The sequence below is a fragment of the Diospyros lotus genome, chromosome 8 (assembly GCF_014633365.1).
Source record: "Diospyros lotus cultivar Yz01 chromosome 8, ASM1463336v1, whole genome shotgun sequence".
In the NCBI taxonomy this organism is placed as follows: Eukaryota; Viridiplantae; Streptophyta; class Magnoliopsida; order Ericales; family Ebenaceae; genus Diospyros; species Diospyros lotus.
The window spans coordinates 25,837,244-25,851,165 of record NC_068345.1 but is presented as its reverse complement, the minus strand read 5'-3'; the positions used below and the strand labels follow the sequence as shown (position 1 = coordinate 25,851,165).

At 39.1% G+C, this 13,922-nt stretch overlaps 1 long non-coding RNA gene across 1 annotated transcript; it reads left to right on the top strand.

The window, feature by feature from the left end:
* The first annotated feature begins 1,259 nt into the window (after positions 1-1,259).
* LOC127807560 (uncharacterized) lies at positions 1,260-1,937 on the top strand. Its single transcript, XR_008024732.1, has 3 exons — positions 1,260-1,355; positions 1,437-1,509; positions 1,789-1,937. It is a non-coding gene; the product is annotated as an uncharacterized LOC127807560 (long non-coding RNA).
* The last annotated feature ends 11,985 nt before the right edge of the window (positions 1,938-13,922 follow it).

The following is a 13,922-nucleotide window of genomic DNA, read 5'->3' as shown; positions in this document are numbered from 1 at the left end:
GACCCTTGGAGAAGGCAGTCCAATAAAAGTGGGGAGTGGCACCAGGGCGCCAGGCCTGATTAAGGAGCGGCTCCTCTGTAACACCCAGTGTTACAGGTGTTAAAAGAATAGGAAAGAAAGTGAGAAAAATTCCAAAAAAATGCCCTTGAGAAGGTGTTGAATCCTTGAGATTGAGGGTGCCCTATGAGAGGGACATTTTGGTAATTTGGATAGCGAAGTCCAATAAAGGGTAATTTGGTACATTGGAGATAATTCCAAGGTGGAATTGAATATGGAAGTGAATTAGTTCCCATTTTGCATTATGTGGAAATAAATGGGATTGAAAATTTACAAAGGGTGTTTTGGTAATTTTGGAGAGAAATTCCATAAAGGAATTAATTATGAGAAAGGGAGGAAATTAATTATGGGAGTGGAAATAATTAATTGGTATATTTATATGGGGGTGCCACATGGATGGCTTAGATTTAGTCTTGGAAGCCAAGGTTGGTGGCATGGAGTGACACTTGGCAAAGTGGTGTCCAAGATAAATGAAGATCAAATTAATTGCAAAAGAAATTGGAATATGGTCATTCTTGCAATTAATGGGAGACATAATTATGTTGCATAAAAAGGAAAATGCAAAAGAAATGGAAAATGGTCAAGCATTAATGGGGGAAAATGGGAGATTAAAATAAATGGGAAAGGAAAGCATTATGTCTCTCTAAGTTGTCTTTCATATTTAATGTGGTGAAATTAGCCCCAATTAAATAAATGAGAAATGGGATATTTTATGGGATTTGGAGACTTGATCCAATGGTGGAAAATTAGTCTTGAAATTGGAATTTATCCAATGGTAGAGATTTAAGGCTTTATGTTGGCATGGATTTCCAAATGGGATGTAAGGATCCAATAGAAGAATGAAATGGATGGTGGAGATTGGATCTCCAAAGAAGTCCATGGCTAGGATTCATTCTTGAGAAACACATGGATTGTGTTACTTTGGATGGTGGGGATTTAGTCTTCCAAAATGCATCAAGGGTTGAGATTAAAGAAGACAAAGGGCTATGGATTATGCTTCTTCCAATGGTCAAGATTTATTCTCAAAAAGTAAAGGAGAAATGAAAGGCTAGGATCAAGTCTTGCAATAGGGAATATCAAGGCTAGGAAAATAAATCAAAAAGAAAAGAGAAATGAAAGTTGTATAAAAAGGGAAGTGGACCTTCAAGCTCAAGTTTTTCCCATTTGAAGAGTCTTGAAGAAGAAAAGAAAGGAAGATGGAGGAAGTCTTCCCTTTAGCCATTTGAAGGAAACAAAGAGGAATGAAGAAGAGAGAAAGAAGAAGAAAAAGGAGAAGAAGAAATCCAAGAAGCCTAGAGGTAAAGGTTACATAATTTTCTTGTATTTCTCATTTTTAAAGGATCTCTTTATAATCCTAGGCTCGTTTTTCATGTAAGGAGTTTGAGGAAATTAAAGGAAGTGATTTTGGAGGCTTGAAGTTGTTGGAAACTTGAAGATCCATGGAGTATTGAGGTAAGGGGAAAGCCCCAAGTGGATGGGGGCTAGCATGACTCTTGTATGCATTTTAACATTTTTGTGATTGCTTTGCATATGCTTGCGTGCATGAGACTCATGGCCATGAAATTGTGTGTTGGGTGGGTATGTTGAAGCCTTTAACCTTGAGGGTTGAGGTATTGGAACCCTAGGCACTTGCATATGGCATTAGCATCTATATTGTTAATTTTCATACTTTATGTCATTGCACCCTTATTGAGCTCTTGGAGCTCATGAGGTTTATTTGACCTCTTGTAGGTATTGAAGCATGCTATGGAAGGGTTTGGCAAGAGAAAGAGGCTTGAGCATGAAGACATTGAATATTTTTGTTTCAAATGGTGTAATTTATGCTTTAATTGTATATGCTTTGTGTAAGGGTTTCTTAAGCCCAAAGGGTATATTTTGATGTGTATGTATGGAAAGGAAAATTTGGAGAAATTGGGCATTTTGGGGTGCTGGAAAGCTGGAAATTCAAAAAAAATGGGTTGCTGGAAAATTTTTGGGGTGCAGTAGGTCGGCAGGCAGCAGGGGGGGGCGCGCGCGGCCGCGGCAGGCGCGCGGCCGCGTGGGTGAGCGCGCGGCAGGCGCCCGGCCGCGCGGCCAGCCCGCGCAGTCGCGGGCCGGGGCCACCCCAGGCAGCGCGCGGCCGGGCCCAGGGAGGGCCCAGCCGGCCGTGGGGCCCGCGCGCGGAAAAAAAAAAAAGGGAAAAATTTCAAAAAATTAGGGAAATAAAAGGGGAAACAATAGGGCCCAATTTTGGGAGATTTTGGGCTATAGAAGAAATTATAAATCCCCGAAGGAGTCCCCGAGCGATGAAATGTTGGAAAAATTGGAGGATTTTTCTGAGTAAGAGTTTTTCCCCTTAGTCTAGCCCGGTGTTAAGAAGCATCTTGAAGCCCTTAGGCGGTGTAGCGGGTTATTTCTTCATTCATAAGAAACTCGCGAGGTCCTAGGGTGTTTATGGATCCTGGGTAAGCGAAGGGCCAGACGAAGCCTAGTTCCCACCTAGGGCGTTTCTTCTTGAAACATAGTCCGCCCTTCATCTCAGACCGGGCAGGTGAACAGTTCGGGTAATTGTTCACGAGTAACTCCCGTAAGTGGGAGCGGGGCGTTACATCCTCGCAGGCTTTTAGGATTATAGCCTCCAAAAGGGAGAAGGTCTGGGACCAGTTATAAGGTCGCATGACGAAGATATCATGTGCTCAAATGGGGGAGAATGTAATACCCAAAAGCCCAGAGAATGATAGTATATATCGAGGATAAGTAAAGAAGGAAACAACACTAACTGGATATCTTTTAAGCTGAATGTTGACAAAGAACACCCAAGTTAAACGTGCTTGACTTGGGGTAATCCAAGGATGGGTGACCCCCCTGGGAAGTTTGCGTAGGTCCATCAGGGTAAGTTGTTCCGGTCCTTCTTATCGCTCGATGAGTGACTTTCTTACACTATCCTCAATATATACTAACCTCTCTGGGCTCTCGGGGCATTACATTCTCCCCCCTTAAGCACATGACGTCTTCGTCATGTGACCTTACAATCGGTCCCAAATCTCTCCCTTTGCATGGCCGATGTGGGATTCGCCTAAGGTGTCTACACGCACCCCCCCATGGGGACTCAGCATCCTCGCTGAGGTTTGCCCCACCACCACGCTCGGAGTCTGAAGGGTTGGCTCTAATACCACATGTAACATCTCGCATCGAGCGATAAGAAGGACCGAAACAAGTTATCCTGATGGGCATACATGAACTTCCCAGGGGGGTCACCCATCCTTGGATTACCCCAAGTCAAGCATGCTTAATTTGGGAGTTCTTTGCCAACATTCAGCCCAAAAGGTATCCAGCTGGTGTTGTTTCCTTTCTTACACTATTCTCGATATATACTAACCTCTCTGGGCTCTCGGGGTATTACATTCGTGTAGGCACCTTAGGCGAATCCCACATCGGCCATGCATCGGGGGGAGATTTGGGACTAGTTGTAAGGTCGCATGACAAGGACGTCATGTGCTCAAGGGGGAGAGAATGTAATACCCCGAGAGCCCAGATAAGTTAGTATATATCGAGGATAGTGTAAGGAAAGAAACAACATCAACTAGATACCTTTAAGGCTGAAAGTTGGCAAAGAACTCCCAAGTTAAGCGTGCTTGACCTGGGGTAATCCAATGATGGGTGACCCCCCTAAGAAGTTCGTGTAGGCCCGTCAGGGTAAGTTAGTCCGGTCATTCCTATCATTCGATGCGAGATGTTACAGGTGGTATCAGAGCTGACCCCTGAGCCTCTGAGCGCGATGGGGGAGCAAACCTCAGTGAGGACGCTAAGTCCTTGAGGGGGGTGCGTGTAGGCACCTTAGGCGAATCCCACATCGGCCACGCATCGAGGGGAGATGTGGGACCAGTTATAAGGTCGCATGACGAGGATGTCATGTGCTCAAGGGGGAGAATGTAATACCCTGAGAGCCTAGATAAGTTAGTATATATCGAGGATAGTGTAAGAAAGGAAACAACACCAGCTGGATACCTTTTGAGATGAATGTTAGCAAAGAACTCCCAAGTTAAGCGTGCTTGACCTGGGGTAATCCAAGGATGGGTGATCCCCCTAGGAAGTTCATGTAGGCCCATCAAGGTAAGTTGTTCTAGTCCTTCTTATCGCTCGATGCGGGATGTTATAGCTAGGATCTTGCGTGCAGGGTGGAGGCCCTGGTAATGAGCCAGGAACTGATGGTAGATGAGCCTGTGAGGCTTACTCACCAGGCTGGCGTGAACTCTTACCATGTCGCTTGAGCATTTGTTCCCTAAATAGATTCATGTCTAAAAAACAAGAGATTAAAGTACAAGTCAACCACTGATATTGGTGAATATAAAGCAATCTCTACGATACTGAGGTTCTACCCTTAGAGGAAGAACACTCAGGAGAGACCATAGTCCTTAAAAAATTCCTTTCTTCATCTTTCTCCTTTCGAGGCCCTCATCCTCTTCCTCGTTATCCTCTTCCTTCTCAACTTGAAATGCGTCCTCGGGTATAGCTGATGGTGGCACAAAAGAAAGATTGGAGGTCCCAAGCATGTCCTCAAGCCGAATGCTCCACCCTACAACTGCAATGTTTTTTAGGGTAAGCAGGTAGAGTAGATTATAAGTGCCAAGAGCACATAATCTCTCAATTACTCGATGATAGATAGCCCGGGAAATCCCAACATCATCAAGCTTCTCCGACCAGATGTCCTGCTCGTTATCCCAACACCAACGAAGCGACGCTTTCCAACTGGGAGAAGGCTCGATCACAATCCATCAGGACTCGAAGTTCACCTTATTTTGAAGTTTTTGGAAGAATGGGGGTAGACCTACAATTCTTGGAAGTGTAAAAAGACTCCTATTCATTTCACCCTTCTCAACCTATAGAAACAACCAAATAACTCGATGGAATGAGGCACATGGATTATATGGAAAAAAACTATAAAACCAACCAACTGAGCCCAATCATTAGGTTGAAGCTGCGTTGGAACAATACAATGGTAATCTATCCATTCCATACCAAAACTAGATGAAGGAAAATGAAGACTAGCTTTTAGGGAAGCTAAGTAGACCCCGAAGCCATGTCCTCTTACCAAGGTAGTACTTGTCTCCTCGAGCGTAGGGAGCCTAATATGGTGGTTGATGAGAATTTGAAATTGAGACTGGATCCCGTCTAGTTCCTTCTCATTCACCGAAGATCGTCATCCAAGGGATATATATACACTGGGAACAAGAGGTAGAGGGGGTATAGCATTCTTAAAATAGCTCATGCCGAACACTCAAATCCCAAAACAAAAAAATGAGCACGTATGCGTCAGGTGGACTAAAACTCCTATGGATGGGGTCACTCAAGGGTGAGTCTGATGACAAGACCCATGGATGAGGGTCACACAAGGGTAAAGTTAGCGAAAAGACCCATGGAAGAAGGTCAGGCTAGAGTAAAACTGATGAAGAGACCCATGGATGAGGGTCACACGAGGGTAAAACTGACGAAAAGACCCATGGATGAGGGTCACACGAGAGTAAAGCTGGCAAAGAGACCTATGGATGAGGGTCACTCGAGGGTAAAGCTTATGAAAAGACCCATGGATGAGGGTCATACAAAGAGAACTGCCAGAGACACTTATAGAAGAGTCACTTGGTGGTATACCAAAGAGCTCCTATGGGTGAGGTTCTCTTGGGGGTACCACAAGACCATGATGAAGAGGTATACAGTGTAAAAGTTAGAAATGTCAAGGAACTTTAAGAGAATTCTTGCAAAGAGTAATGGAAGCAATGGTTAAATGGAGGGCCAAGGCTTCCTTTTATAGTAGCCCCTAGGAGACATTGTGTAAAAGATAACTACGAGAGACTTGAAGATGGAGGAGATAAATACAGAAAATTTCTCTCAAAATGAAAATGGCCTCTTAAAAATAAAGTTATAGCATCAGTAAAATACTCTTCCTCCCTGGACACTCAACAGAAAAAGTAGGGAGCAATTGTTATGCGTGACAAAAAATATCAGAGAAATGAGGAAAGGAATCAAAATATATATGTTCAAGAGGATGAGGTGCCACATGGCAAGCCGGCCTTGGGATCACCTAGGCGGCTGCCACCCCAAAATGGGGGTCACTCAGGGGTGGCATAAGGGCACACCCTTGAGAGGCACTCAGCGAGTACAGATAAGGCCCGGCTAGCCTCGTGCCATGCAGTAGCCTAGCGAGCCCCCCTCCGCGTAAGTTTTACCCCTGAGTGGAGTCACTTGGGGACCGCGTCTTAGTGCACATTGCCGCCCACGGCGTGCTCGCATTCACGGCCCCCTGCGCCCCACAGATGCACATGCACACTTAGCCGCCCACGCTTGCCTTCACCCTTGCCCACGCTCGCTTCCGCCCGAGCTCGTGTCATTACAAGCACATGCCCCCGAGTGAGGGTCACCCGAGGTACCACAGTTGCACCTGTGTGCCCACATGTTCGCATGCCAGCACTAACACCTCCGATAGAATGGGTCAAAACTACTCCCTAGAGACTCGGTCAAAGTCCCTCTGAGATTCTTGCCAAAGAGATCGAGCCACTTGACACATGGTTGCCCCTCCCATCGCTATAAATAGAGGGTTTCTTCCCCTCATTAGGTATGCAATCTCTCACTTTTGCACTTACCTTTTGCCTTCAAGCATATCGCTTCTACAAGGATCTAAATTAAGCATCGGAGGGTCTGCGCAGGGATTCTCATTCACATCCTTAACCGATTTTCTTTCCAACAAGTAATCCATCGCCTGAATGAGTCATCCATCCCCAAGTGAGTCATCCATCGCTTGGATACACCGTACGTGAGTCGTCCATCACTTGAATAAGCCATACAAGGGTCATCCATCGATAGTTTCCCATCTAAAAATTTGTTGTTGTAACCGTGCAATAACAATATTTTTATAAAATTATAAATAAATTTATTAATGTAAATATAAATGAGTCTATTCACGAGCTATTAGCGAATTTTTTGTCGAGCTTGCTCGTGAGACTCTAATTAAGCCAGTTCTCAAGTTAACGAGTCAAATTTTACTGAGGTCAAACTCGACTTGTTTATATATCAAGCTTCAAAGTTTGGCTCGTTTACTTTAACGAATGAACTTGAATGAGTTTTTATCGAGTCGAATACCGAGCCACTCACTAATGACTTGGCTCATTTGCGACCCTACTTTTAGCTTAAAGTTTTCTTTTTATACGATATTCTTTAATTTGATACCTATCAATACGACAATTCAACCACTTTTGTAGACCAAATATTTTCATAACAATGAATTCCACAAGTTCAATCATTCGACACTAACATATATATGGAAAAATAAGTACCCTAGTTAGTCAATATATTATATCAATCTCATATCCTCATATTCATTCTAGTTCAAAGCATGAAACTAAAAAATGCCCCACCACCCAATGGGAGGGATCAAGATCCCATCCCTTATGGTATATGTATAAAAATAAGAAATGGTTGATCACCTACCAACTTGAAAGAGTGACTTACATCCCTTTACTCAAAGGGTATAAGAAATGGGTGATCACTCACCACCTCAAGGGAGTGTATACTTCCCCCCATCACTCATGGGGTACATACTTGGTATAATATAAATAATCTAAATCCAATTGAATATGCTTTTTTCGTTAGTCTTGACTCACAACTTGATTTACATGAATTATTCACATGCAAAAGAATATTAAGATTACTTGAGTTAGCTCAAATCAAAAAGCATCAACTTTCAATTATAATTTGCTCCAAGAATAAACACAAAATCTCTCTCACCTTAGTTGTGCAATACTAGATCCCTTCAAATCAAAGAATAAAGGTAGAAAAAATAGTAAGGGATAAGAACCATTACCTCTTGAATTCCCTTTTTGATATATTCTCAACTCTTCCTGATTTTGGTGTTCATAAAGAGGATGTAGCCTATTTGATATATGAATCCAACTCTTGTCCACATCCATATCAATCTCTTAGTAGACCTATTTTTGTAGAATGAGAACATTTATTATGTCAGAGTGGTTGGTATACCTTTTACTATATTGCACAATACTTTCACTTTTGTAGAACGACTAAGACTGATATCTCATTCTTGAATATGTGTGCAGTGTTAAGAAAAATAGGGGTGTGCACCCAATAATAGAATAGAAAAAGTTTCTAGATTCATGGAGATATAGAATAACATATAAGTTATCATGCTTGCATATCTATCATTCGTGTCTCCAACAATTATTCCAATAATTACATATCTAATTTGACTTTCGGATGAATATGCAAGTATATGTTACATGCTTGTTTGAGTAAAAGTAATGAAATTTCCCAATATCATACAAAGAATAGCTAAGGGGTTGTTCTCTTCGTGTTTAAGTTTTGAGTTTTGAGTTTTGAATTTATTTTTAATTTTGTATTTTGAGTGTCTATTTTGAGATTGTTGAAAATGGGTTCTTTTATTTGTAGCGTTTTTTCATGTTTTAAAAATTTTGAGTATGTTTGTAATGAAAACATTTAGAATAATTTTTTATTGTTTTGAGTTTTATTTACAAAATTTTTCTTTGTTTATGAAAATATGAAAATAAACATATTTTTATTATTTTAAAAAATTTAAAACTGAAAATGACTTGAAAACAATAAAGAGAACATATTTTAATATTTTCAGAAGAATATACATTTGTTTGATGAGAAATAAAAAGGAATATCAAAAATTTGAGTGGCTAAAGCTGAAGCAATTACTTTTAAAACAATAAAAAGAAAATCAATGACTAAGGTGGTGGAGTCAATTGAAAAAGGATTCTTCACTTCTTTCTCTCATTTGAAATCATGTATGAGACTTTCATCTCATATTAATTTTCTATTTGTGGTGGCTTGTTTTGATTATTTTATTTGATGAGAGAACAATAACTCGATATTTTAGGATTAGACCAAATCGCCGTAGCATGTTGGATGTCTCTATTTGAGATTTTATCCATAATCGATAAGTGCCCCTTGTGTTTAAAAGTTCTATGATGGTCTTGCTGTCAAAAAACACGGATAGCTTTACAGTGGGGGCCATTGCATTCAATTATTGTAAGTATCATAAGGTTACTCCATTGTCACTTTCAAGGCAGCGGTCGACATACACGACCAAGAGATGGCTCTATCATATCGTACTCTCCTTTCGCAATAAGTTGGCTTCATTTCGGAGTCAATTCTGAAGTCATTTTTATTTTATTTTTTTATCATCTTAGAGTTAATTAATTAATTTCTTTGGCCATTCCCTCTAGTTGATGATTGGCCTCATTTCTTGTGTCGATAGATTAGCTGGCATTATCGTATATATATCTTTTAGGTTTAAAAATTAAAAATATATATATATATCCACAAATAAGTTTATAAAGAATTCTCTTAAATTGGTGTGACTTACACAAATTAATAATTTCAAAAAACTAAAATATGAGAAGTTATAAAGATATTTTTCAATCATGAAGAGTCACAAAGAGCTTCAACATCACCTACTTCTTTTTCTTATGGTTATATATATGAATGGTTTTAGGTCATTCATAAACTAATTCATGCAGAGGCTTAGTATATGATTTAGTGGGACTATTATGTCGGTGATAAATTTCTTCGAGAATTCGTGCAGACGCGGCGGCGGCGGCTTTTGCAACCACCCAGCGGAGCAGAGGGACGAATTCATGCATCTGTTGATTTTTCATTAGATGCGGCTACTTATTTAAGGGAAGTTGTACCATTCTTTGACATAAAGCATTGTGCATTGTGATAAGAATGGATGGTTGATTTTTCAAAAGATAATTAAATTGTGTAAAACATAATAATTAAAATTAAAATGGAAAAGGTATTTAGTTTAATTAATTGTTGGATCCTGTAGGTTAAACCAAGATGTATATTTATAAAAAGTAAATATATATTAATTAAATATGATATTATCCAATAATTAGAAAAAGCTTATACAACAATATTTGAATAAATTTAATTTTAATAAAAATAAAATAAACTTCAAACCTTAAATTCTAAACTCTAAATGCGATAATGTAATATTATAATTACATTATTTGCTCAATTAATAGAAGAGTGGATAAAAATGAGACATATATACACAAAAAAATAAAAATAATTTTTGCAATGAGCAAAGTGAAGTTTGATGAGAAACACTTTTATATATATATAATATGTATTTTAAAATTTTATAGAATTTTTTATCTCACACGTATAAGCCACCGTAAATATATCTATTCTATTATATAAAAGGAAGCATTTCATTTTATGAAGATTGATATTTCTCAAAATATCTTAAAATTACGTGTATAAAATTTAAAGTCATATTTTATATAATTTAATATAAAATTAACATACCACTACTCTTTTACTTAACATCCGGAGCACACCAAGACTGAAAATTCTATGCTGGACCTGTCCCCGGCCCCACTAGATGACCAGGCCAATAGAAGGGTGTCACGTCACATGTGGCAGAAGTGTGCAAATTAAATTTAATGGGGCCATGGACCGAGAAATTCACAATTTTACTTAAATAATGATATTTGCACAATTATTTAGTGAATTGATTTAACAACTTTAGTTCAATTACAATTTTATCCTCTCTTTTAATTACAAATCTATCCCCAAATTGCTACCTACTTTTTCATGATTTTTTTTCTCGTACTCTCCATCCTTCTCTCTCTCACATGTGGCAGAAGTGTGCAAATTAAATTTAGGATAATGCTATACGTACGTAAAGATGGACAAAAAGTTGAACAATTTTAATAAAATTACTATATTAACCCTTAATTTAAAAGATATTTTCACTCTCACCTCCTACTCTCTCTCAAAACCACTCTCGCAAGCCTACTTCTTTGACTCTCACCTCTCATTCTCTCTTTCACTTTCACTCTCTCTTTTTCTCTCAAAAACCCACTGTATCTCTCCCCCACTCTCTCTCTCTCAAACCCATTGTATATCTCCCCCATTCTCTCTCTCTCAAACCCACACTCTGTATCTCTTCCCCCACTTTCTCTCTCTCTCTCATCCACCCTCGCAGGTTGTAGTGTCTACCCTTCATATCGCTCTCGCACCGCCATCACGGTCACCCCTCCACCTCTGCTCGCACCGCCATCGCCCAAGGATGGCGCCACTGTCGTGGCCCGCCGTCTCCCCTTCCAACACTGCGAGCACCGCTCACTGTCCTTGAAATTTTTTTTCAAATTTTTGTAATTAATTTTATATTGTAAAATTTATGTAATATAATTAATTTTTCATGCTGAGATTGTCCAATTCCAATCCCCTAACTCAAAGAAATCATTCCAATCTGTTACTTACTATCGTGCATAATCATAAAAATAAATCTAACACTTCTCAACATCTTCTTGCTTCAGTAATGCCTCAACTGTAATCAACTCTAGTTGTTTTTCACATTCAGCTCACCTTGAGACAATGCAGGCAAGCAAAAAATTTTACAATATCCTTATGGACTTCAATACAGGGAGAAGGAAACTCCACTTTGTGAGGATCAAAAGGAGGTTTTCCTTACATGTAACCTTTATTTACCATCGTGTTGCAAATAAGCCGTTTAGCCAACTCAAATCCATTACAATTTTTTTTTTAAATAAATTCAGTTTCAAACTCTGTTTCATACCTGAAACTTCATAGTCTATAAATGTGATGAAACACACCTGAAGCTCTACTTTCGTCCCAATAGTCTTAATCAGTTCATTCTTTCATTTGTCTGGACACGCTTGAATTTGATTGTTTATCCACATGCCAATAAAAATCAAGGATTGTGTTGACTTGATCCAGGAATTATTATTTGATTAGTTCGCTGCTGTTTTTAAAAGAAATTTCAACAAAATATAAATCACAACTCTGCTGCCTCCATAGAAATGACAAGGATTTATGATGTATGAACTAAGATAATAGTCTATGAAGATGTAAACAAAACCATATATAAACACCTATACACTACCAGTTTGTCTTGTATTACCAACTTCATTCACAAAACAATCTACCCTCTAGAATCTATAAGCGAGAACCTCACACAATCAAATAAAAAAACATATTCTTAATTTTTTATTTTTACAACTAAAGCATCATCATCATCATCAGCAGCAGCAACACATCAAAAAAACGTCGTTCGAGCAGCAATGAGGGGTTGGCGGTGGCCGTTCGAGAGGTGTTGTGGTGAGTACGTGCAGGCGGTTACTCGCAGAGGAGAGAGGGGTGACGAAGAGTGGGGGCGAGGCGATGCGACCGACAGAGCGAGGGGCGATGGAGGACGGTGCTCACGGCGAGGAGGCAACAGCGAACCATGCTCGACTGGATGGAGGGAGACGGCGGTGCTCGTCGCTGTGGCGGGGCAAGGGTGGGGCGACGCCGGACGCTGCAACCAACGGGGTGGGGGTTTGAGTGAAAGAGTGGGGGAGAGATAGAGTGGATTTGAGAGATGGTGGTTTTGAGGGAGAGTGAGCAAGAGACAAAGTGGGTTTGAGAGGGTGGTTTTGAGAGAGTAGGGGGGAAAGAGAGTGTGGGTTTGAAAATGGGCGACAAGGATGAAAATTAATGCTAAGTTCTCGCGATATTTTTGTGTCAAAATATCGCAAGAATTTGGAGTTGTCCAACTTTCAGTTCAAGCTTACGTACGTGTAGCATTATCCTTAAATTTAATGGGGCCATGGACCGAGAAAGGACAATGCTACTTGCACAATCGTTTAGAGAATTGATTTAACAGCTTTACTTCAATTACAATTTTATCTCTTCTTTCAATTATAAATCTATCCCAAAGTTGTTACCTGCTTTCTCGTGATGTTTCTTCCTCGTGATCTCTCTCTGTAACACACATACACGAGCGCGCGGGCACACTTCTTTCTCTTCCTTCCCCTTTTTTCTTTTTTCATTCTCATCACCAACACACCCGCTTCTGCTGTTGTTCACTATCAACGCAGCCACCCCCGTTGTTATTCGTCTTCACTGCCATTGAAACAATTATTTACCTTCGTCGTTTCAGTCGCCGTCAACGCCTCCATCTCCCCTCTTTCCCCCATCTCTCTCTTTTTGTTCTCAGAGCTATTAGCTTTCGACACTACTGTTGTTCCCTACGGACACCTGTATCTCTTTCTTTTCTCATTCTCACTATCGTTCTCCTTTTCTATAGTCGTTCACCACTATTTCTCGCCATTGAGTAGTCAGAAAGATGTATATTTATTTTTTTATTATATTACACTTAATATTTTAAAATTTTGACAAAAAATAATCATTTTTAACCTATCATAAATCATAAAAACACTTAACAGATTGTATGGATTTATTATTTTACTTATAATTTTTAAAAATTTAAACTAACACATATATAAATATATAATATATTTACTAAAAGTATATTTATATATAATTCCAGGTTAAACATATATCTTTTTTTAAAAAAAATATATACTAATAGTTTTATACAACTTTACATATAATTTTTGACCTTTTATTTTAAGTAATATAAATAAATAATAATATAAAAATATATAATTATTTATATATAAGATAATTATAAAATACATAAAATTTTATATTTTGTATGAATGATAAAGAAAAAAAATATAATTATATTATGATAAATGTAAGATAATGATAAAATTATAAAATAATTTTTTAAAAATAACAAGCTAAACTAAGCTCTTAAAAGTTTTAACATGTTACAAGTTAAAATTTTTAAAAGTTATAAAGTCCAATCTGCTCCCAAATAATGAACTTGCTGTCGCTCTTTACTAATATTTTATTCGAAGCTGGCGTTTCATGTTTCCTTCTTAGTGTCCCAAAAGGTGAAGTCGCTTACCCCGGGCGCCCCCCACCCCCGGCCCGACAGGAATGTGGGGGGATGTTAATCATGGTGACTCAACTGATCATAACTGCTAGAC